Source organism: Lissotriton helveticus, chromosome 6 (assembly GCF_964261635.1).
Source record: "Lissotriton helveticus chromosome 6, aLisHel1.1, whole genome shotgun sequence".
Lineage (NCBI taxonomy): Eukaryota > Metazoa > Chordata > Amphibia > Caudata > Salamandridae > Lissotriton > Lissotriton helveticus.
Genome location: NC_136067.1, coordinates 1522706775 through 1522730251, shown reverse-complemented (window position 1 = coordinate 1522730251; position 23477 = coordinate 1522706775).

The following is a 23477-nucleotide window of genomic DNA, read 5'->3' as shown; positions in this document are numbered from 1 at the left end:
TGTCATGTATTGCACTCTTTGTCCCGTATATATTTATTTCATGTTTCCTTGTTAGTCCTCCTTAGCCGCATGATTGTGTCCAAGGTTGTCTGTCCTATTGGGATGTGGTGCCTTTTCATGCAGGTGGTATAGAACCAAGAAGTAATTGTTCATACTCAAGAGAACGCGTTTAGTTTAATTTGTAAATTTCCGTTATCTCGTTTAGGCCATCAACTGCTGTGTTGAACTTTACAATTAGCATAGCTTCTCTTCTGGATAGCTTTGCATCCAGGTCGCTTCCTCTCATGTCGTGTTCCACTTTGGAAATTACAGTTCATTTTAGATCGGAATCTGTATGGTTATTCAAGCGCCAATGGTTTACCAATGGGGTCGTTTGTATATTTCTCCTGATTCTAGATTTGTGCTGTGTAATTCTCGTTCTTATCTCTTGATTGGTCTTCCCATTATACAGCATATTACAGAGACATTTTATTCCATAGATTACGAAATGTGACTTGCAGTTCGAAAATGACTCATGTTTCCAAAAGATTTTATTATGTTCGAAAACAGAGCCTTCTTCTGTAGTAGAACAACATATGCAAGTCCCACTTTTGTGGTGACCCTGAACCGATGTTAAGCCCACAAATGATCTTACTGTAACTATTTCTTTTTTGGGGGAGTGCTGCCCGTACCAGTTGGTTTGCAATACTACAATCTATTTTTAATGCAAATAGTGGAATGTTGTTCAAAGTTTCATCAAGGTTTTTTACTAAATGCTAATTCTGAACGATGACCTTTTTTAACATGTTTGAATTGGGACAGAATGTGGACACACAAACTATCCTATCTATTTCCTTTTTTGGTCTCTTTTCAAGGAGGCATTAACGGGGGGCCCACCACGCTCGCTTCATTGACCTTTTCAATCGTTTTTTTGGATAACCTTGCTCTATCAAGTTTTCTGTTAGTCTTGATGCATGCAATTGATACTCATCTTTAAAATGACAATTCCGACGTATTCGAAGATATTGGCCAAATGGTAAGTTTTCCTTTAAACTTCGTGAGTGGTTGCTTGAGAAATGTAGTGATTTGTGCAATCGGTTTGTTTTTTGTAGAGGGTTATCACTAGTCCTCCCTCAGATGGATATACTTCCACATCTAAGAATGCCATTTTTGTCTTTGAGTAGCTTAAACTGAATTGTATTTCTTGGGTCCGATTGTTAAGCCATTCATGAAACTTGATCAGATCTTCTTCACTTCCCGTCCACACAAGAAAAATGTCGTCTATGAAACGACTCCAGTTGCCCATATTTTCGACATAGGGATTGTTTTGATAGATGAAAGTCTCTTCATATTGTGCCATCAACAGAACAGTCAGCTCTGGAGCAAATGGGCAACCCATGGCTACTCCACATGTCTGGAAATAAAACTCTCCATCAAAATTGAAATAGGTTTTTTTCAACGCAAAGCTGGCCAAATTTAAGATGAATTCTGTGGGCACCCTCTGTGGTCTTTCACGTTTTTCTAAAAAAGATTGCAATACCTGTAGTCCTTCATTCTGGGGAATTTGGGTGTACAATGATACCACGTCCATCGTTACTAAGAGATGGACATCTTTTTCAAACTTGATTGATGTTAATTTTTTAATGAAATCAGGGGTGTCTCTTAAAAAAGATTTTACACTAGGTAAAAATGGTTTTAGAAAAAAATCAACAAATTTGGTGATAGGCTCTAGAAGTGACTCGCAGACGGAGACAATGGGCCCCCCAGGAAGTTAATACTTCCTTTGGAATTTTGTTGGAGGGGGGACAAAACACTGATTTAATCCGTAAGTCAGTTGTCTCCTTCGATGACTCAAAAGGATGTTGTGCAAAAAAAAGTTTTTAGTCTAATTTTACGACAGAATTCTATGGCTTTCGTTTTAAATTTCACAAAGTCTGTATTTTTAGATGGTACAAATGAGAGGGCTTTTTGAAGGACACTTTCCTCTTCTTTAGTTAATTTTTTTTTAGAGAGGCTGTATATCGGTGAAACTGTCAGCTTTTGTAATTGTGGCGACGAGTGGACATTTCCCATGGTTGATGGTTGTATCTTATCTTGCCTCGTGTTTTTGGTTGACCTCTCCCTAAAAAAGGAACCTGATGTTGTTGGTAGTTTCCTCGTCTATTGGTATTTCTGCGAGGCTCTGAGTTCTCCCTTTTACTGCCACTTGAAGAGGAAGAAGTGTCAGAGAAAGTAATATAATTGTTAGATGACCTTCCTTGATATTCCTGGAGATGTTTTCGTGATTCAGGTCTTGAGTAAAAATCGGATTGTAAACTTTTTCCAGGTTAAAATTCCTTTTATCTTTCTCGAACTGATTTCCTTTTTGGTTGATGGTGTAATCCTTAAATTCCACAAAATCCTTTTCAACTTTTCTAGTAGAGCTTTTGCATCTACTATCTGTTGGTTGGTTGAGATGGCGTTTTCCAATAATGCAATTTCTTCAAGTTGTTGTTTGGACAACCTCTGTGCGGTCTCCACTGTTAGGACCATAAGATCACGACTGCACTTTGTCTTAATATAGCTATATCCTTTCTTATAAATCGGATCCTCAGTAAATATTACTGTTACATTCTTTATCTGGAGGCCTCCAGGGATTGTACCTGCTCAAAAATGTTGTAAAAGGAAATGCCGATGGAGGTCAGTTCTAATCTGTTTTTTCTTTAACCTGACTAGTTTATCTGTCTCATTTTGGTTTTGCGCTGAGACACTTAGGACAGCAGAAACAAAAAGTGGGGGAGCAGCTAATAGTTTTTTAATATGATCTTCGCTATATGCAAAGGTTTCATTATCTGACATTCTGTACACACCACAAATCTGCAATCGTTCAGCCTAGTACACCAATACACACAACAATTAGTTTCACCCGACGCAGGACCTTGATACTGCTACAACTCTCTTACTAAAAAAACAACTCGAGCCGAGTCACCACCGGCAGGGGCAACCACGCAGACCACCGTCTGCTAAACCAAGTGAAAAAACACAACTGGTTCGGGCTCCCAACAGTAAGGCCAAGCCACTGACCACCAAGAAACATAAATACTGCCAATACTGTTACGGTACTCACTTTTTAGTCGACATCAGCATGTTGGATCTCAACACAACATGGGTCAAAGACTTGTAGTTCAGTCTGAATATATCTTTCTATTTTATTTTTGATTTTCAACACATTATTTCAATTTCGTTTTTGTCATTTTTACATTCTATACATCTACATCATAAACCAAAAATACAAAAAATCATACATTTACTAAAATGATTAGCCTAATCAATCCATACATTCTATCATTCACTCTAGTCAAAAATCCACACTTTCACTGACAACACACCTATATTTATTTACACAGATTTTTTTGACTGGTTCACTTTTTAAATCATTACAAAAATCATAGAAAACAATGTTGATAAATTGCGCTCTCAATTTAACTGATATCAAAAAATGTTTGTTGTATTTCACATTCTTATAGTTATCTACAAATTGGTCTACGCGTTTCGAACTCTTCCTTGCTATGGAGTTCTCATCAGGACCCAAAGCTGTGGTAAAAACACAAAACTCTATTTAGCCTTATTACTTCTTAAACCAAAACTTCTTAGCCACTTTCCACAATTGGCTTGGCTGCCCCTTACGTCTTATATTCAGAGCCTGACGTTATTGCCCACGACGTACACTGTGAATCAAAACATCAATCACAAAGCACGACTGCGAAGAACATTCCATACCATGGTGGATGATTTAACGCTTCACTTACTTCAAAACACACCCAAGCATGCTTTTCAAATTTATTACAATGATGTAGAAAATTTAAAAGTCAAGGTGGGAAAGGTTTGTTGGACGCGGTCTTTTTAGACAAATTCTGTACGTAAAACTGCAAATATACACGTAGAACTGCAAATATGGTGGACTCACTTAACATGCTTCGTAGTTCTCCTACCACTACTCAGTTGGTGTTTTTCAAACGGAATGCACTATAACAAAATGAAGGTGGCCTTTTTTTATTCGATAAAATATATTTTTGGCCAAAAGTTTAAAACTCGATGAGGGTGGAGTCTTAGTCTCATTACCTCTAAATGCTGCTTTCTTCGCCAAATCTTTTTCTGGAGTGCCTCTTGTCGGCGTTGTACGGTGGCCTATAATGTCATATAAAGGTCGACGTCAGCACTTCCTCGTTGGAGGAGCCTGGGAAATGTAGTCTATTGCAATTACGGAGTCTGCTTCAATGGCATATGAAGCCAAAAGTGATATATAATGTAGCCTCCTCCAATTCCGAATGTAATTGTTTCGCGGGGGGAATTTGAAATACCTATATGCCACTATATATTTAAATCGCCAGTCCCACTTTGCCATTCGCATGCAAATGCCGTATATTTCTAGGTAGCACCGTTTCTCCGTCTTGGCACAGTTATGGTATTAGAATGTCTTCCAACAATGGTTCTCATGATGTCATTCATTGTCATATCATGCAGCCAACAGGAGGCGTCCTCGATTCTTCTACGCAGGAATCATGGGAGGTGTAGTTTTATGTAATTAATGGGATCGTAATGGTCAATATCTTTTAACTATGCCAATGACGGTCGCTGATTTCTTTCGCTACTGGTTAATAGATCAGATGTTCTAGTGTGGTTTGTTCTGTTAACTACATATTCTCAATTTTGGATGCTACCATTGCACAATCCTTACTTCAATGGTGGTCCTCCAATTATGTCATGTATTGCACTCTTTGTCCCGTATATATTTATTTCATGTTTCCTTGTTAGTCCTCCTTAGCCGCATGATTGTGTCCAAGGTTGTCTGTCCTATTGGGATGTGGTGCCTTTTCATGCAGGTGGTATAGAACCAAGAAGTAATTGTTCATACTCAAGAGAACGCGTTTAGTTTAATTTGTAAATTTCCGTTATCTCGTTTAGGCCATCAACTGCTGTGTTGAACTTTACAATTAGCATAGCTTCTCTTCTGGATAGCTTTGCATCCAGGTCGCCTCCTCTCATGTCGTCTTCCACTTTGGAAATTACAGTTCATTTTAGATCGGAATCTGTATGGTTATTCAAGCGCCAATGGTTTACCAATGGGGTCGTTTGTATATTTCTCCTGATTCTAGATTTGTGCTATGTAATTCTCGTTCTTATCTCTTGATTGGTCTTCCCATTATACAGCATATTACAGGGACATTTTATTCCATAGATCACGAAATGTGACTTGCAGTTCGAAAATGACTCCTGTTTCCAAAAGATTTTATTATGTTCGAAAACAGAGTCTTCTTCTGTAGTAGAACAACATATGCAAGTCCCACATTTGTGGTGACCCTGAACCGATGTTAAGCCCACAAATGATCTTACTGTAACTATTTCTTTTTTGGGGGAGTGCTGCCCGTACCAGTTGGTTTGCAATACTACAATCTTTTTTTAATGCAAATAGTGGAATGTTGTTCAAAGTTTCATCAAGGTTTTTTACTAAATGCTAATTCTGAACGATGACCTTTTTTAACATGTTTGAATTGGGACAGAATGTGGACCCACATACTATCCTATCTATTTCCTTTTTTGGTCTCTTTTCAAGGAGGCATTAATGGGGGGCCCACCACGCTCGCTTCATTGACCTTTTCAATAGTTGTTTTGGATAACCTTGCTCTATCAAGTTTTCTGTTAGTCTTGATGCATGCAATTGATACTCATCTTTAAAATGACAATTCCGACGTATTCGAAGATATTGGCCAAATGGTAAGTTTTCCTTTAAACTTCGTGGGTGTTTGCTTGAGAAATGTAGTGATTTGTGCAATCGGTTTGTTTTTTGTAGAGGGTTATCACTAGTCCTCTCTCAGATGGATATACTTCCACTTCTAAGAATTCCATTTTTGTCTTTGAGTAGCTTAAACTGAATTGTATTTCTTGGGTCCGGTTGTTAAGCCATTCATGAAACTTGATCAGATCTTCTTCACTTCCCGTCCACACAAGAAAAATGTCGTCTATGAAATGACTTCAGTTGCCAATATATTCGACATAGGGATTGTTTTGATAGATGAAAGTCTCTTCATATTGTGCCATAAACAGAACAGTCAGCTCTGGAGCAAATGGGCTACTCCACCTGTCTGGAAATAAAATTCTCAATCAAAATTGAAATAGTTTTTTTTCAACGCAAAGCTGGCCAAATTTAAGATGAATTCTGTGGGCACCCTCTGTGGTCTTTCACGTTTTTCTAAAAAAGATTGCAATACCTGTAGTCCTTCATCCTGGGGAATTTGGGTGTACAATGACACCACGTCCATCGTTACTAAGAGATGGACATTTTTTTCAAACTTGATTGATGTTAATTTTTTTATGAAATCAGGGGTGTCTCTTAAAAAAGATTTTACACTAGGTAAAAATGGTTTTAGAAAAAAATCAACAAATTTGGCGATAGGCTTTAGAAGTGATTTGCACACGGAGACAATTGGCCTCCCAGGTGGTGCGGTTTCGTTCTTAGGTACTTTAGGTAGTACATAGAACAGAGGAATTCGTGGATTTTTTGTTTTTAGGTATTCCAATTCCTTTTTTCCAACAAAGCCTTGTGTTTTTCCTTCGTCCAAAAGTGGATACAGTTGATTCTTTAAATCCGAAGTGGGGTCTTTGTTGATCTTTCTTAAACATTTTTCATGATCCAATTGCCTCCTAACTTCAGTATTGTACAGGACTCTGTCCCATATAACAATTAACCCGCCTTTATCGGCTTGCTTTATTATCATCAACGTGTCTTTTTTAAGGTTGATCAACGCCTCGGATTCCAATTTCGTTGTATTGTATTTCATCCATCTTTTTTTCTTTTCCATGTCTGTTTTCGCCGACAGAATGGTTCTTTCAAAAGTTAATACTTCCTTTGGAATTTTGTTGGGGAGGACAAAACACTGATTTAATCCGTAAGTCAGTTGTCTCCATCGATGACTCAAAAGGATGTTGTGCAAAAAAAGTTTTTAGTCTAATTTTATGACAGAATTCTATGGCTTTCGTTTTTAATTTCACAAAGTCTGTATTTTTAGATGGTACAAATGAGAGGGCTTTTTGAAGGACACTTTCCTCTTCTTTAGTTAAATTTTTTTTTAGAGAGGTTGTATATCGGTGAAACTGTCAGCTTTTGTAATTGTGGCGACGAGTGGACATTTCCCATGGTTGATGGTTGTATCTTATCTTGCCTCATGTTTTTGGTTGACCTCTCCCTAAAAAATGAACCTGATGTTGTTGGTAGTTTCCTCGTCTATTGGTATTTCTGCGAGGCTCTGAGTTTTCCCTTTCACTGCCACTTGAAGAGGAAGAAGTGTCAGAGAAAGTAATATAATTGTTAGATGACCTTCCTCGATATTCCTGGAGATGTTTTCGTGATTCAGGTCTTGAGTAAAAATCGGATTGTAAATAGGGGTAAACTTTTTCCAGGTTAAAATTCCTTTTATCTTTCTCGAACTGATTTCCTTTTTGGTTGATGGTGTAATCCTTAAATTCCACAAAATCCTTTTCAACTTTTTCTAGTAGAGCTTTTGCATCGACTATCTGTTGGTTGGTTGAGATGGCGTTTTCCAATAATGCAATTTCTTCAAGTTGTTCTTTGGACAACCTCTGTGCGGTCTCCACTGTTAGGACCATAAGATCACAACTGCACTTTGTCTTAATATAGCTATATCCTCTCTTATAAATCGGATCCTCAGTAAATATTACTGGTACATTCTTTATCTGGAGGCCTCCAAGGATTTTACCTGCTCTAAGATGTTGTAAAAGGAAATGCCCATGGAAGTCAGTTCTAATCTGTTTTTTCTTTAACCTAACTAGTTTATCTGTCTCATTTTGGTTTTGCGCTGAGACACTTAGGGCAGCAGAAGCAAAAAGTGGGGGAGCAGCTAATAGTTTTTTAATATGATCTCGAGCCGCGTTACCACTGGCAGGGGCAACCACGCAGACCACCGTCTGCTAAAGCAACTGAAAAAACACCACTGGGTACGGACTCCCAACAGTAAGGCCAAGCGACTGACCGACAAGAAACATGAATACTGCCAATACTGTTACGTTACTCACTTTTAAATCGACATCAGAATGTTGGATCTCAACACAACATGGGTCAAAGACTTATAGTTCAGACTGAATACATCTTTCTATTTGATTTTTGATTTTCAACACATTATTTCAATTTAGTTTTTGTCATTTTTACATTCTATACATCTACATCATAATCCAAAAATACAAAAAATCATACATTTACTTAAATGATTAGCCTAATCAATCCATACATTCTATCATTCACCCTAGTCAAAAATCCACACTTTCACTGACAACACACCTATATTTATTTACACAGATTTTTTTGACTGGTTCACTTTTTAAATCATTACAAAAACCATAGAAAACAATGTTGATAAATTGCGCTCTCAATTTAACTGATATCAAATAATGTTTGTGTATTTCACATTCTTATGGTTATCTACAAATTGGTCTACGCGTTTCAAACTCTTCCTTGCTATGGTGTTCTCATCAGGACCCAAAGCTGTGAAAAACACACAAAACTCTATTTAGCCTCATTACTTCTTAAACCAAAACTTCTTAGCCACTTTTCACAATTGGCTTGGCTGCCTCTTATATTCAGATCCTGACATTATTGCCCACGACGTACACTGTGAATCAAAACGTCAATCACAAATCACTACTCCGAAGAACATTCCAGAATAACACACCATTGTGGATGATTTAAAGCTTCACTTACTTCAAAACACACCCACCCAAGCACGCTCTTCAAATTAATTACAATGTTGTAGAAAACCTAAAAGGCAAGGTGGGAAAGGTTTGTTGGACGCGGTCTTTTTAGACCAATTATGTACGTAAAACTGCAAATATACAGGAGGAACTGCAAATATGGTGGACTCACTTGATATGCTTCGTAGTTCTCCTACCACTAGTCAGTTGGCGTTTTTCAAACGGAATCCACCTATAACAAAATGAAGGTGGCGTTTTATTATTCGATCAAATATATTTTTGGCCAAAAGTTTAAAACTCGATGAAGGTGGAGTCTTAGTCTCATTACCTCTAAATGCTGCTTTCTTCGTCGAATCATTTTCGGGAGTGCCTCTCATCAGCGTTGTACGGTGGCCTATAATGTCAAATGGAGGTCGACGTCAGCACTTCCTCATTTGAGGAGCCTGGGAAATGTAGTCTATTGCAATTACGGAGTCTTTATGATTTTTTTTATTTTTGGATTATGATGTAGATGTATAGAATTTAAAAATGACAAAAACTAAATTGAAATGTGTTGAAAATCAAAAATAAAATAGAAACATTTATTCAGACTGAACTATAAGTCTTTGACCCATGTTGTGTTGAGATCCAACATGCTGATGTTGATCTAAAAGTGAGTAACGTACCAGTATTGGCAGTATTTTTGATTCTTGTTGGTCAGTGGCTTGGCCTTACTGTTGGGAGTCCGAAACCGGGGTGTTTTTTCAACTCACTTATGTTAGGCACCAACAAGGCGGAAGTCACTCGCCTTTTGCGATTCCAGAACGCAGCTGCCCAAGTCCTTGTTGAGGCTCCCCAGAACTTGATCTGTGAGGGTGCCTTGCGGCGCCTACACTGGCTACCCAATTCAAGCATTATGCCTGACCTTCAAAACCTTAAAGCTGTCTTCCCCTGAGATTCTGTCTAATTTGTTGGTCCCCTATGTACCCACATGCCAGTGACGCTCTGCTGAGCAATTCCTGGCAACGGTCCCCCGGGTGAAGCACCTCAGAGCGGGGGGCGGTTGTTTCGGTACCTCACCGCTAACCTATGGAACTCCATCCCTGTCCAGATTCATCGGCTAGATTGTCTGTTGTCCTTTCGTAAGGCTATCAAAACCTTTCTATTTCCTACGGTCTAGCTCTAGCTCTCTACTGACACTGCTGCAAGTGTCGGGACGCCTCTTCACTGAGGCAGCTGCGCGCTATGCAAAATTACCTAACATAACATAACATGACCGACTTCTTCCATTACAAAGAAACTTCGAACCCCAAAAAAACCTACAAACTCCACTCAAGAGCACCCACAATTCCATGCCCGCAACACTTCTTTAGCCTCAGAAACCAAACGATCGTCCAGGAACTCACCATCAAGCTCAACAACCTCTATCATCACCACAACATTTCCTGACACCTGGAACCACAATTAATTTATACCACTACCTAAAAACCCCTCCACCGACCCCAGGAAACTCAAAAACGAACGGCCAATCTCCCTGCTCCCAAGCCCAGCGAAGGTACTGAAAAAGATCAACATGCAAATCACAACACACCTGGAGGAGAATCAGCTACTGAATACCTCCTAGTCCAGCTTCCACAGAAATCACCGCACCGAAACTGCCCGATCACAGCCACTGACGACATACCAACCCTCCGACACCCGAGGAGAAATAGCAGCTCTGATCGACCTTGACCTCTCGCCAGCCTTTGACACCATATCTCACCACATGCTATTTAAAGACTCCACCACATTGGCATCCAACGGGACATGCTCAGATGGATCACCTCTTCCTCACCGGAAGAACACAGAGGATTCACCTCCCACCTTTCACCTCCAAACCTAAGGAGATCACCTGCGGTGTCCCCCAGGGCTCATTCCCTCAGCCCCACGCTCTTCAACCAATATATATGAGCCCACTGGCCAACATCATCAGATTCCACGGTCTCAACATAATTTCCTACATAGACGATACCCAACTCATTCTCTCACTCACCGATGACCACACCACCACCAGAACCAACGTCCACAGATGCCTGACAAGCATCGCCGACTGGATGAAGAACAATTGCCTGCAGCTGAACACCAAGAGCAGCAATACATGGAATGACTCCTGGGGGCCATCAGTCTTAGAACCTGCACCCACTCCCTCCAACCATGCATGCCAGAAACCTCAAAATCATCATTGACAACAGGCTCACCATGAAATCACAGATCAATGCTGTCTCCTCTGCAAGACTCCTCACTCCGCGCATGCTCCGTAAGATCATCAAGTAGCTACACCTACACACAAAACTCACAAAATCACAGGCCCTCAACACCAGCCGACTGGACTATGGCAACACCCTCTACATAGAAATCACTGAACCCCTCTTATAGAGACTTCAGACAATACATAACACAACAGTCAGACTCGTCCTCAGCCTTCCACGACGAACCAACATTATACCTCACCTCAGGCAGTTCCACTACAGAAGAAATGCAAATTCAAGCTCCTGGCCCATTCACACAAGGCTCTACACAAACAAGGATCTGTCTACAATAACAACCGCATGAATTTATTTATAAAGACCTCTTTAAACTTACTACTCGGCTAAATTTTCTTTTAAGGGCTTGCTGATTTACCGCCCTCCGGGGTCAAGAGCTAAGTTCTTAGCAAATATAGGCAGTCTAATTGAAGCGGCTGCAGACACCCCGCATTTTACCCTATTAGGTGACTTCAATTTTCATCTAGAGACTTTGAACAACAAGGACACTACACAACTTCTCACAGATCTTTCAGCCGCAGGCTTAAAACAACTAATAACCTCCCCCACGCATCAGGCAGGTCATACATTAGACGGCATTTTCACCAACAGTTCCCTTGTAAAGGTTACTCAAATAATCCCACTCATCTGGACTGACCATTCAGCCATTTGCTTCACAGTTCAAACAGACCTTGTTAAACTAAACTCCACCTCATCACCTCCTTCATCCTACAGAGACTGGAAAAATATTAATCTAACCTCACTAGCCGAGATAATGCAGGATAACCATATTCCCAACGAACAAGATCCTATCAAAGCATCCTCCAACTACCTGAAAAACTTAGACATGGCATGCAATAAGCTGGCTCCGACAAAAAGTTCACACCGGAACAGGAAAACACCATCAGCCCCATGGTTTACGGAAGCCCTACGCTTGCAAAAACAACACTGTAGGAACCTTGAAAGGCACTTATAGTATGGTAGACAAACTTAATTACAAAAATGCCCTTTCTACCCATAAAAGACTGTTAACCACCGAGAAAAGTAACTATTTCACTACCCAAATCGATCAGGCAAAAAATTCAACAGGACAATTATTTCGGGTAGTTAATACCCTAGCCAATCCCCCGACGCCCCGCATAGAAGGCACTCAGTTACTGGCAGATGCCTTGGCCAGTTTCTTCAAGGAAAAAGTCAGCTCCATTTTTGATACTTTTTCCCATTCCGCCCCCCCTGCCACTCCACTGGTATCTCACATGGATACTCGGCCTACCTTTTCATCTTTCACTCCTGTAGATCAAAATCTCATCCAACGCCTGGCAGCTAGTACCAAATCAGGATCCCCTCTGGATCCCTGCCCACCCTCCGTTCTGAATCTCATCCCTGAAGCAATCTCCCCTGCACTAGCTACCATTTGCAATGCCATGTTCTCAACAGGCATATACCCTGCAGTTTGGAAAGAAGCCATAATTAAGCCACTACTGAAAAAACCTACTCTGGACCCTCTCCTCCCTGCAAGCTACAGACCCATCGCCTGCCTTCCATTCCCAGCTAAGATTTTCGAGAAGTCCATGAATATCCAACTCTCGAAATTCATAAACGACAACAACTTGCTGGATGACACCCAGTTTGGGTTTAGACAAGGACACGGGACGGAAACAGCTCTTCTGAAAGCTGCGGACGAAATCAGAACAACCATGGATACAGGAGGGGCAGCTGTTTTGATACTCCTAGATCTCTCTGCAGCATTTGACACGGTCGACCATGTCACACTGATCGACCGTGTCTCGGCGCTGGGCATAGGAGGCACAGCTAAAGATCTAATTGCCTCTTTCCTTGCCAATCGTCCGCAGACTGTCAGGGTAGGGAATTTCACTTCTCAGACCTTCTCTCTCCCCTGTGGTGTTCCTCAAGGCTCCTCGCTAAGTCCGACGCTCTTTAATATCTACGTATCGGACTTAGCGAGAGTAATAAAAACTTACGGAATAGCCCTTACCACGTACGCCGATGACACGCAACTAGTGCTATCGGTGCACAACAATGGAGCCAGTGTCGCATCCAACTTTCAGGAAGGTATGAAGGCAATAGGCTCCTGGATGTCATCAAACTGCCTCAAACTTAACTCCGATAAAACGGAGGTGATGACATTCGGGAGCTTGCAGCCAGCATGGTCCCCACAGTGGTGGCCACCTGAGTTGGGCTCCCCCCCCCAACCAGTGGTAAAAGTCCGGAACCTAGGAGTCATCTTCGACAATAAGCTAACTTTTCACCATCATGCTAACGCTGTCGTATCTTCCGCCTTCTTTACCCTCAAAAAAATCAAAAAGCTTCTGCCATACCTACCTCAATCAGCCGGCAAAACCCTCATCAGCTCTCTAGTCTTTTCAAGAACAGACTACTGCAACTCACTCCTTCTGAATGCGCAGGAAGGGGTTCTTAACAAGTTGCAGACCGTGCAAAACGCGGCGGCTAGAACCTTACTTTCCATTCCTAAATTCACTCCCACTTCCCACCACATCAAAATGCTCCACTGGCTTCCAATCAGGAGCAGAATCAAATTTAAGGCCCTATGTATAGCCTATAAAACCCTAAACCATCCAGGGCCCCAGTATCTAAAAGAAGCTCTTCATCCAGTGGAACAACGCAGGACGTTACGATCTTCCACAGCCCTCTTGCTGAATGTACCTCGTACAAGAAAGGCCACCTGGGGAGATAGATGTTTCACCACTGCTACAGCTAAGCTATGGAACACTCTCCCACTCCATATCAAATCTGCACCTACGCTTCTTAAATTTCGAAAAAGCCTTAAAACATGGCCTTTCTCTACCTCCTAACCCTTCGTCTTCAGTAGTGAGCTCAGAGTTCTGCAGCGCCGAGACACCCGTATGGGTAATTGTTTGCGCTTTAAAAATCGCAAAATAAATAAATAAATAAATAAACTTTCACCAACCATTAGGAAGACTATGATCTGCTTTCCTTTCACTTGCCCATACTTCCCACATCTACCAAAGCATAAGTGGAGGACTCTCCTTCTCCTACATTGCAGCCAACACCTGGAAAACCTCCCCACCCAACTCCCGACCATCACCTCACTTCTGGAATTCTGAATGTCCTTCAAGACCTGACTGTTTGAAAAAGCCTCTGGGACCTGCAAGCGCATGAATACCCTTTTGGTTGATTAGCTGTGCTTTATAAATCCTGATTGATTGAAGGCACAACATGCTTCAAGTGCTCCTATCCTGGCTGATCTTATGCAACCCTGCCTTCCAAACAGAGTGCTTCACTTGGCTGAGAGTCTGCTTGTTTTGAATTTTAGCCCTGGGCCTTTGGAACAGCTTGCCTTTGAGCAAAGGAATACTCAGAGCCATACTCAGAGCCATTTCAAGAAAAAGCTTAAGACTTGGTTCGTCACCTACTAGGTTTTTCAGTGACCTCCTTTTCCTCTTTTCTCTCAGTTCGATTATACTCATTATGGGTGGGAAGCACTGGGAAGCCCCATTGCTGGGGCAACCAAGCGCTCTATAACTTTATTAATGTAACATAACTTTGTAATTCATTCCGAGGTTTACTAGTATTCATTAATCTGTGAATGTGCCATACATTGCCCTGCACCACCTTGAATGACACAATGGCAAAACAAAAGCTTCCTAAATCTGGGCTTGGTTGTGCAAAGTTCGAGAATGCCCTGTCTGCAGCCGAAATTTAGCACAAGTGCATGGGGAATAGAACAAATGACCAGAAAGCGAGTAACTGCTGTTTGGCGCATTTGTGTTTTTTACACATCCTCGTAACCAAATATACCACCGAATACTGGTTTTGCATTTTACATAACTTCATGTAATTTTGCCCAAAATCAATTTTACAAACAAAGTTATTCAATTTTCACATGCCCCTACTTTACACAGTGTTCGTTATACATGTTGCATTCAGAGGCACTGCTATATTCCTGCTAGTGTAAATAAAGGACCCAAGCAAAAGAGATGATTGATAGGGATATGTATCTCCCAGAACTACTTCACTTCGAGTATAGAAAGAGGTCACTGGCATAGCCAAAGTGCCATTAACTCAGACGCAAGACAATGAAAGCAGCACCCTAGGCTAGTGCACATGTGTGAATCTCCTGCCTTCCAATACCACTGCATTTTTTGCACTAGTCATAGCTAGACCCTTATTGGAGATACATTTTCCTGGGCCTATGTACAGCATTCTAATGCAGATATAGAACCTGTAACTTGTGCTTTTAAACAATAGCAGGTAACAGTCCAGCTCTCCACCATTAAAACTATGGTTTGTTGTTCTGTCTTAATGGTGGTACAGAGAGTGACTCTCTTTCAACAGGCCCTGGAGAAGCATCACCCCTGGGGATACTGCTCTGGCCAACTACCAGTGGGCTGGCGTTCCCAGGCCTAAATTTACTTGGTCTGGAAACACTTGTTCTACTTTTACTAGTTGCAGCTGTGCCCCTGGTAAAAATCACATTAATACTGCAACTGGAGAATGACAAGGGTTGTGGGCAGAGGCATAGCCTGACCCATGCCCATCCTCTCCAACATCTTGGAGGGAAAAGATAACTGTCATCCCAAGTCTGTACATGGCAAGACATGACCACGGATGCCCTGTCTACCCCTGTTTCATTCTCTTTAATGCAGGGATACTAAAAGTATTCCCAGGTGCAAAATGCTTCCATCCTGACCTTTAATTGAGACCCCCTGGTGAACAGCAGCTCTGGGCTCCTGTTCACTTGACAGAGCAGGAACATTCAAAAACCTGTGAAATAATGAGCATACTATATGTAGACGTTAAATAAAGTAATCGCAAAGAAGAAAACAAGGTATTCTAGACAACTTATCTTTAGGTACACCTTTAGCTTTAAAGATCTCTTACACTAAACATGTAAAAACATGATACATTGTCCGCAAACTTGAAAAAAGTGTATTGTATTAACATGCAGGAGAGCTTTACCTTAGTAGATCAGATTATATCAATGCACTGAGAGGCATTTATTAGCAGTGATGGTTTTCAAACATGATCTTGGAAACATTCATGCCACCCCCATTCTGAAAACAATACCAGTGACCCAAGAGGCAAGACATTTGTCAGATGCACCTTGTGTGTATAATACAATACACAATAGTATATTATAATAGGAACAACAACAGAGTTTAGTAAATAAAACACAAGATAATGTTTTGTACAGCACAGATCCTGAACTTGTTTGTATATCTTAAGGGTCTTTCATATTTGGTAATGCAGAAATAGGAGGCAAAGTAAAACTAACCAATTGCCTAGGATCACACAATTTCGTCAAGTGGGGCAGCCAGGACTGATGCCAGGTTTTCTGGTTTCACATTTTGCAATTCAGCCACCAGATGAATATCTATTTCCCTTTCACTTTTTACATTAGAAGTTAATGCTTTGACTTTGATTCTTGGTGTATGAAAATAGAGCGCTGTTGACAGACAGAAGTCTTGTGAAGGCTCTGTTTGTTGTCCACACCATGCATTAGTTTTGCATCCCTGTGTCCACCTTTCATCACCGGCCCATTGCATTACTAGTATAGGTGCTGCCTTTGGGCATGCCACAGACAGGACTTTGTGGCCCCCAGGGAAACGTTTGTGACTATCCATGTTCTAATGGCACCTACTCATAGCAGGTGTTAAATAGCACTGGTAGTGAGCTCCCATGAATCACACAAAACCTGATGTAAAGGACCTGGTAATTCCAGCGGACTTTTCCCTATTCCATGGAGCTTAACTCGTGATCACAATAACCAATGGGGTGATTTTAGCTGGAATTGTTAATTATGACCATTGTTTGTCCCCACAGGGTTAGCACAGAGCTTAGAAAGTGACATGAAGGGGCTACCAGCCATTGGATAACACCCCTTGTCCTTAATTTTTGTGTCGCAATTGTGTTACAGGTGACCACCCAATAACATATTTCTAATGGTTTTAAAAGTTTTTATGGGAAGAATATATATTTGTTGCTAATTTCAATGAAAAGAGCAAAACTCTGTTAACTAATTTACTATGTTACAGCAGCAGCAGCAAATGGAGGGTTGAGCAGAGGTTGGGGCCTCACACTATTGAGATCAGGGAATAACAGTTCATTAGAAGGATCCGGGAGGCAGGAAATAAAAATCAAACATGATCTATACGTGAACATCACGTGAAGATATCAGTTATGCACTGCACTGAAAATCACATTCGTTTTTAGGTCTCGCTTGCCAATGCCCTTGCGCATTGCTGGCGAGAATTATACTAAGTAGAAAAGAAAAGTCTACAAAAACGGCTGCGGATCCCATGCAGTTCATGTGAGACAGGCACGTGCACGAGGCAAGCAACTTCACACACCACCATTTGTCTGTCCCTCGCATCTGACTTCAAAGGCTGCCACTCCCCCAATCATATTTCAAAGGCCGCCGCTCCCCCGCACCCGCATCAGACTTCAAAGCCCCCACCCGCCCCACCACAGCAATGCAGAGAGCTTGTTTCAATCCTCTGCTCCCCTCTTTTCTCTCACTCAGTTTACATCACTCCTCGTTCTTCTATAGTATACACTCCCCGCTTCTGCCCCCTACACAACTCAACCTATGTAACTGCTTACTCCGTCCCCCCTTCTCATCGCCGCCACCTTTCATTCATCAGATCACACCCAAACTTTCCTCCAATTACCCTCCTTTGCCGCGCTCGTGACCCACCTGTCCCCCTCCCCCATCACTACTACACGATCGGCACATCAGGCCTCCGCCCGGTTTCCAATTAGTAAAAAGCTGCTAGTACCTATTCTTTAACAACAATCACCAGTGTCGCTTGTACTTCAGGCACTAAGTACTGGACAGTTGGTTAACGTGTGTTGTTAGCACCTCGTCATCCACGCGTGACTCCAATTTGTGTTGTTGTGCAGCCGCTAGCTTAACCCTTATCCTCAAAAATAGGAAACTAAGGGCATTTTAGCACTTGCGGCACTAATTGCACGAGAAGGCAAAATTACACTCTTGTTTTCTTTACATTGAAATTATGGCATCCTCACAAGTGCAGTAATTGTAGCGGCCGCATGTTTAACTTTACTTTGTATGTACATTGTGAAATGCGATGTTCTGAGTTGTATGTGAACATCGCGCTCCGAATATTTATTTTTTATTTACATTGCAATATGGCGGACGCGTGTTTTGTGTTCTAGACATGTGACAGCGTGTCCATCTCCTCTGTTGCACGAGGGACTAAATAATCTACGTGTTTATGTGGGGGCACTTTTATCAGTGTTTATTCTGCTCTGTGTGCAGTCACTACACATTAGTTGTGTGCGCATCCAAATATGTGTATGTCTATTTCTCAGTTGTATGCACAGTTCTCAGTTAGCTGATAGCTGTGCATTTATTCATAACAGAAGTGTGTGTCTAGTCCTGTGTGTTTCAATACATCTGATTTGTGTCAATTCGTACCTGGGTCGATTTATTTTCTGAATAATTGTATTTTCGCTTGTTCCTCCTTTTAATTTAATGGGTGCTTTTTCTGTTGCCTCTTCAGTGTCTACACAGTACATGTGTGTGCATAATGAACCCCGTGTTTTTGTACGTGTTTCCCTTCTCTGTATACGTTTTACTTCTGTCTATGTGTCTTGTTACTTTGTTGTGTGTCTACTACCGCGTTCCTGTGTTTTTAGGTCTCGACTATTCTATCCCGCATGGATAGATAGGCGAGATTCTAGTAGGCAGTTCAAAAACTCTACCAAACTGCGGATCGCGTACAGTTCATGTGATCTATGCGCGTGCACGCCATCGCCAGCCACATAACACACCACCATTTGTCTATGCCTTGGCATCAGACTTCAAAGGCTGGCGCTTCCCCGTCCCCCTCGCGTGCACCTCACGCACCACCATTTGTCTGTGCCTAGGCATCAGACTTCAAAGGCTGCCGCAGCACCGCCCCCGCGTGCACATCGCACACCACCATTTGCCTGTTACAAGCCTTCTTTGCAGCTTTTGCTCTCATGTGCTACCCATTTTTCTGCCTTCTTCTGTCCATTCCACACACCAGCTCTCTCCTGTTACTCCCTCGGTTTATCTCCTTTGCTACTTCTCTGCCTTTTGCTTTTAGTCCCACCTTTCTCTCTTGAATGTCCCACCCATGTCCCCGCTCTCTGTTGCTTCTCTTCCCACGTCCGATTCTGCCTCCCCCGTTCGCCCTTTCCTGTCATCCCCTTTGTCACTGTGCATCGCTCTTCTGTCTCTGTTCCCCTGCAGATGTTTCTTCAGCCCCCTTAGCTCACTCTCTCCCGCTTATTCCTCTCCTTTTAACTGATATCCAAGCGGGAGTTTTCTCTTTTTCTCCTTCTCCGCCCTCTCCCTGGCTCTCTGCCCCCATTGTTCCATCCTCTTAACTTGCCTTCTCCCCGAGTGACTTTCTACCTGTCCTCGCCTCGCCACCTGCTGCCCCACCCCCTTCTCGCCTCCCCTCCATCTCACATCTCTGTCCTCCCATTTGCCTGCTATGCACGTTCAATACACCACATCACTTTCTAGCTCTAGGTCTCAACTGCCACCCACCCCATCATCGTGTCTGTGCACGTCCTATTCTCTTGCCCCTCACCCTATTTCCATCTGTACAGAATCACAATCTTCGCTTCCCAGTCCCATTTGGTCTCATCATCTCCGTCTGCCCCCCCTTCTTTCTAATCACTCTGCTAGTTTGACCCCTCACTTTCTACTTCTGATCGTCTCTCTCCCACCCCACCAGTCCCCCACAGTCAGCTTGCCAATTGAACAACTGTCAAACCCCCACTTCAATCTTTTTCTCACTGTCACCTTCTACCCACTTCCTGAATGCATGCATAGTTCTTACTACCCTTAACAAGCCCCTAAAGCGAACCGCAGCCCCCTCGCCTCATCGTGCAGCAATCCAACCCTGCGGGTGCCAACTTCCTCTACATAAGCCCGGTATTTGTAAACCTCACCCTTACAACCCTCTCACCCTCCTTCACCCTCACACCCCCTCACTCTCATGCCCTCTCACCCTCACCCCCTCACCCTTACACCTCCTCACCCTCACACACCCTCTCACCCTCACACACCCTCAGTCACCCTCACACCCTCACCCACCCTCACACCCCTTCACTCACCCTCACACCCTTACCCCCTCACCCTCACAACCCTCTCACCCTCACTCACCCTCACCCTCACAACCCTCTCACCCTCACTCACCGTCACCCCCTCACACCACCACACCCCCTCACCCTCACACCCCCTCACACTCACATACCCTCACACCCTCTCACCCTTACACACCCTCACTCACCCTCACCCACCCTCACTCACCCTCACACCCCTCACCCCCCTCACAATCCTCTCACCCTCACTCACCCTCACACCCTGTCACCCTCACCCTCACACCCCCTCACCCTCACACACCCTCATCCTCACCTCACACACCCTCTCACCCTCACACCTCCTCACCCTCACATCCCTTCATCCTCCCTCACACCCTCATCCTCACACCCCTCACCCACATACCCCCTCACCCTCACACCGCCTTATCCTCACACACCCCCTCACCCTCACTCACCCTCTCACCCATGCTCACCCACCCTCTCATCCTCACCCACCCTTTCACCCTCACACACCCTCAAACACCCTCACTCACCCTCTCACCCTCACACACCCTCCCACCCTCAAACCCCCTCTCACACCCTCACACAACCCCTCACCCCCACACCCCCTCACCCTCACATCCCCTCACCCTCCCTCACACCCTCACCCTCACACCCCTCACTCTCACCCTCACATACCCCCCTCCCCTCCCCACACCCTCACACCCCTTCACCCTCATATCCCCTCACCCTCAAACACACCCTCACCCTCACATACCCCCTCACCCTCCCCACACCCTCACCCTCACACCCCCTCACCCTCACCCTCAAACCCCCTCACCCTCACCCACCCCTTCACCCTCACACACCCTCTCACTCACCCTCTCACCCACGCTCACCCACCTGTACCCTCACACACCCTCTCACCGACGCTTACCCACCCTCTCACCCACCCTTTCAGACTCACTCACCCTCACCCTCACTCACCCTCTCACCCTCACACACGCTCTCACCCTCAAACCCCCTCTCACCCCCTCACCCTCACATCCCCCCTCACCCTCACTCAACCTCCCACCCACCCTCACCCACCCTCTCACCCTCCCCCACACCCTCACCCTCATACCCCCTCACCCTCACCCACCCCTTCACCCTCACACACTCTCTCACTTACCCTCTCACCCACCCTCACCCCTCTCACCCTCACACCCTCACACCCTCTCACTCTCACACACACCCACACCCTCACACCCCCTCACCCTCACCCACCCCTTCACCCTCACACACCCTCTCACTCACCCTCTCACCCACCCTCACCCACCCGTACCCTCACACACCCTCTCACCGACGCTTACCCACCCTCTCACCCACCCTTTCAGACTCACTCACCCTCACCCTCACTCACCCTCTCACCCTCACACACCCTCTCACCCTCAAACCCCCTCTCACCACCTCACCCTCACATCCCCCCTCACCCTCACTCAACCTCCCACCCACCCTCACCCACCCTCTCACCCTCCCCCACACCCTCACCCTCATACCCCCTCACCCTCACCCACCCCTTCACCCTCACACACTCTCTCACTTACCCTCTCACCCACCCTCACCCCTCTCACCCTCACACCCTCACACCCCCTCACTCTCACACACACCCACACCCTCACACCCCCTCATCCTCACTCACCCTCTCACCCACCCTCACCAACCCTCTCACCCTCCCCCACACCCTCACCCTCACACCCCCTCACCCACTCCTTCACCCTCACACACCCTCTCACTCACCCTCCCACCCACCCTCACCCAACCGCACCCTCACACACCCTCTCACCCTCACACACCCTCTCACCCATGCTCACCCTCACCCTCATACACCCTTACACACCCTCACCCTCCCTCACACCCTCTCACCCTCACCCACTCACACCCTCTCACCCTCACCCACTCACACCCCCTCACCCACTCACACCACCACACCATACCCCCTCACCCTTACACCCCCTCACCCTCACACACCCTCACCCTCTCACACACCCTCATCCTCTCACACACCCTCATCCTCTCACACACCCCACACTACAATTCTACTGCCCTCACGCTACTGCTCTCAACTACCGCCCTCAATCTACCGTCCTCACTCTACCGCCCTCACTCTACCACTCTACCGCCCTCACTCTACCACTCTACCGCCCTCGCTCTTCTGCCCTCACTCTACCGCCCACACTCTACAGCCCTAACTCTACCACCTTCACTCTACCACTCTACCACCCTCACACCCGCACTCTACCGCCCTCACTCTACCACTCAACTACCCTCACTCTACCGTCCTTACTCTACCACTCTACCACCCTCACTCTACCACTCTACCACACTTACTCTACTGCCCTCACTCTACCCCTCTACCGCCCTCACTCTACCGCCCTCACTCTACCGCCCTCACTCTACCGCCCTCCCTCTACCACTCTACCACCCTCACTCTACCACCCTCACTCTACCACCCTCACTCTACCACTCTACCACCCTCACTCTACCGCCCTCTCTACCACTCTACCAGCCTCATTCCCTCACTCTACCGCCCTCACTCTATCACTCTACCGCCCTCACTCTACCGCCCTCACTCTACCACTCTACCGCCCTCACTCTACTGCCCTCACTCTATCACTCTACCACCCTCACTCTACCACTCTACCGCCCTCAATTTATCACTCTACCGCCCTCACTCTACCGCCATCACTCTACCACTCTACCGCCCTGACTCTACCACCCTCACTCTACCACTCTACCGCCCTCACTTTACCACTCTACCGCCCTTAATCTACCGCACTCACTAAACCACTCTACCACCCTCACTCTACCACCCTCACTCTACCACTCTACCACCTTCACTCTACCGCCCTCACTCTAACACTCTACCGCCCTTACGCCCTCACTCTACCAATCTACCGCCCTCACGCACTCACTCTACCGCCCTCACTCTATCACTATGCGACTCTACCGTCCTCACTCTACCACTCTACCGCCCTCACTATACCACCCTCACTCTACCACTCTACTGCCCTCACTCTACCGCCCTCACTCTACTACTCTACCGGCCTCACTCTACCGCCCTCATGCCCTCACTCTACCACTCTATAGCCCTCACTCTACCTCCCTCACTCTACCACTCTCAGTCTACCACTCTACCGCCCTCACTCTACCGCCCTCACTCTACCACTCTACCGCCCTCATTAACTCTATCGCACTCACTCACTCACTCTATCTATCTATCACCCTCCCTCGCTCTATCTATCTATCTATCGCCCTCCCTCACTCTATCTATCTATCGCCCTCCCTCACTCTATCTATCTATCTATCGACCTCCCTCTATCTATCGCCCTCCCTCTATCTATCTATCCCCTCCCTCTATCTATCTAT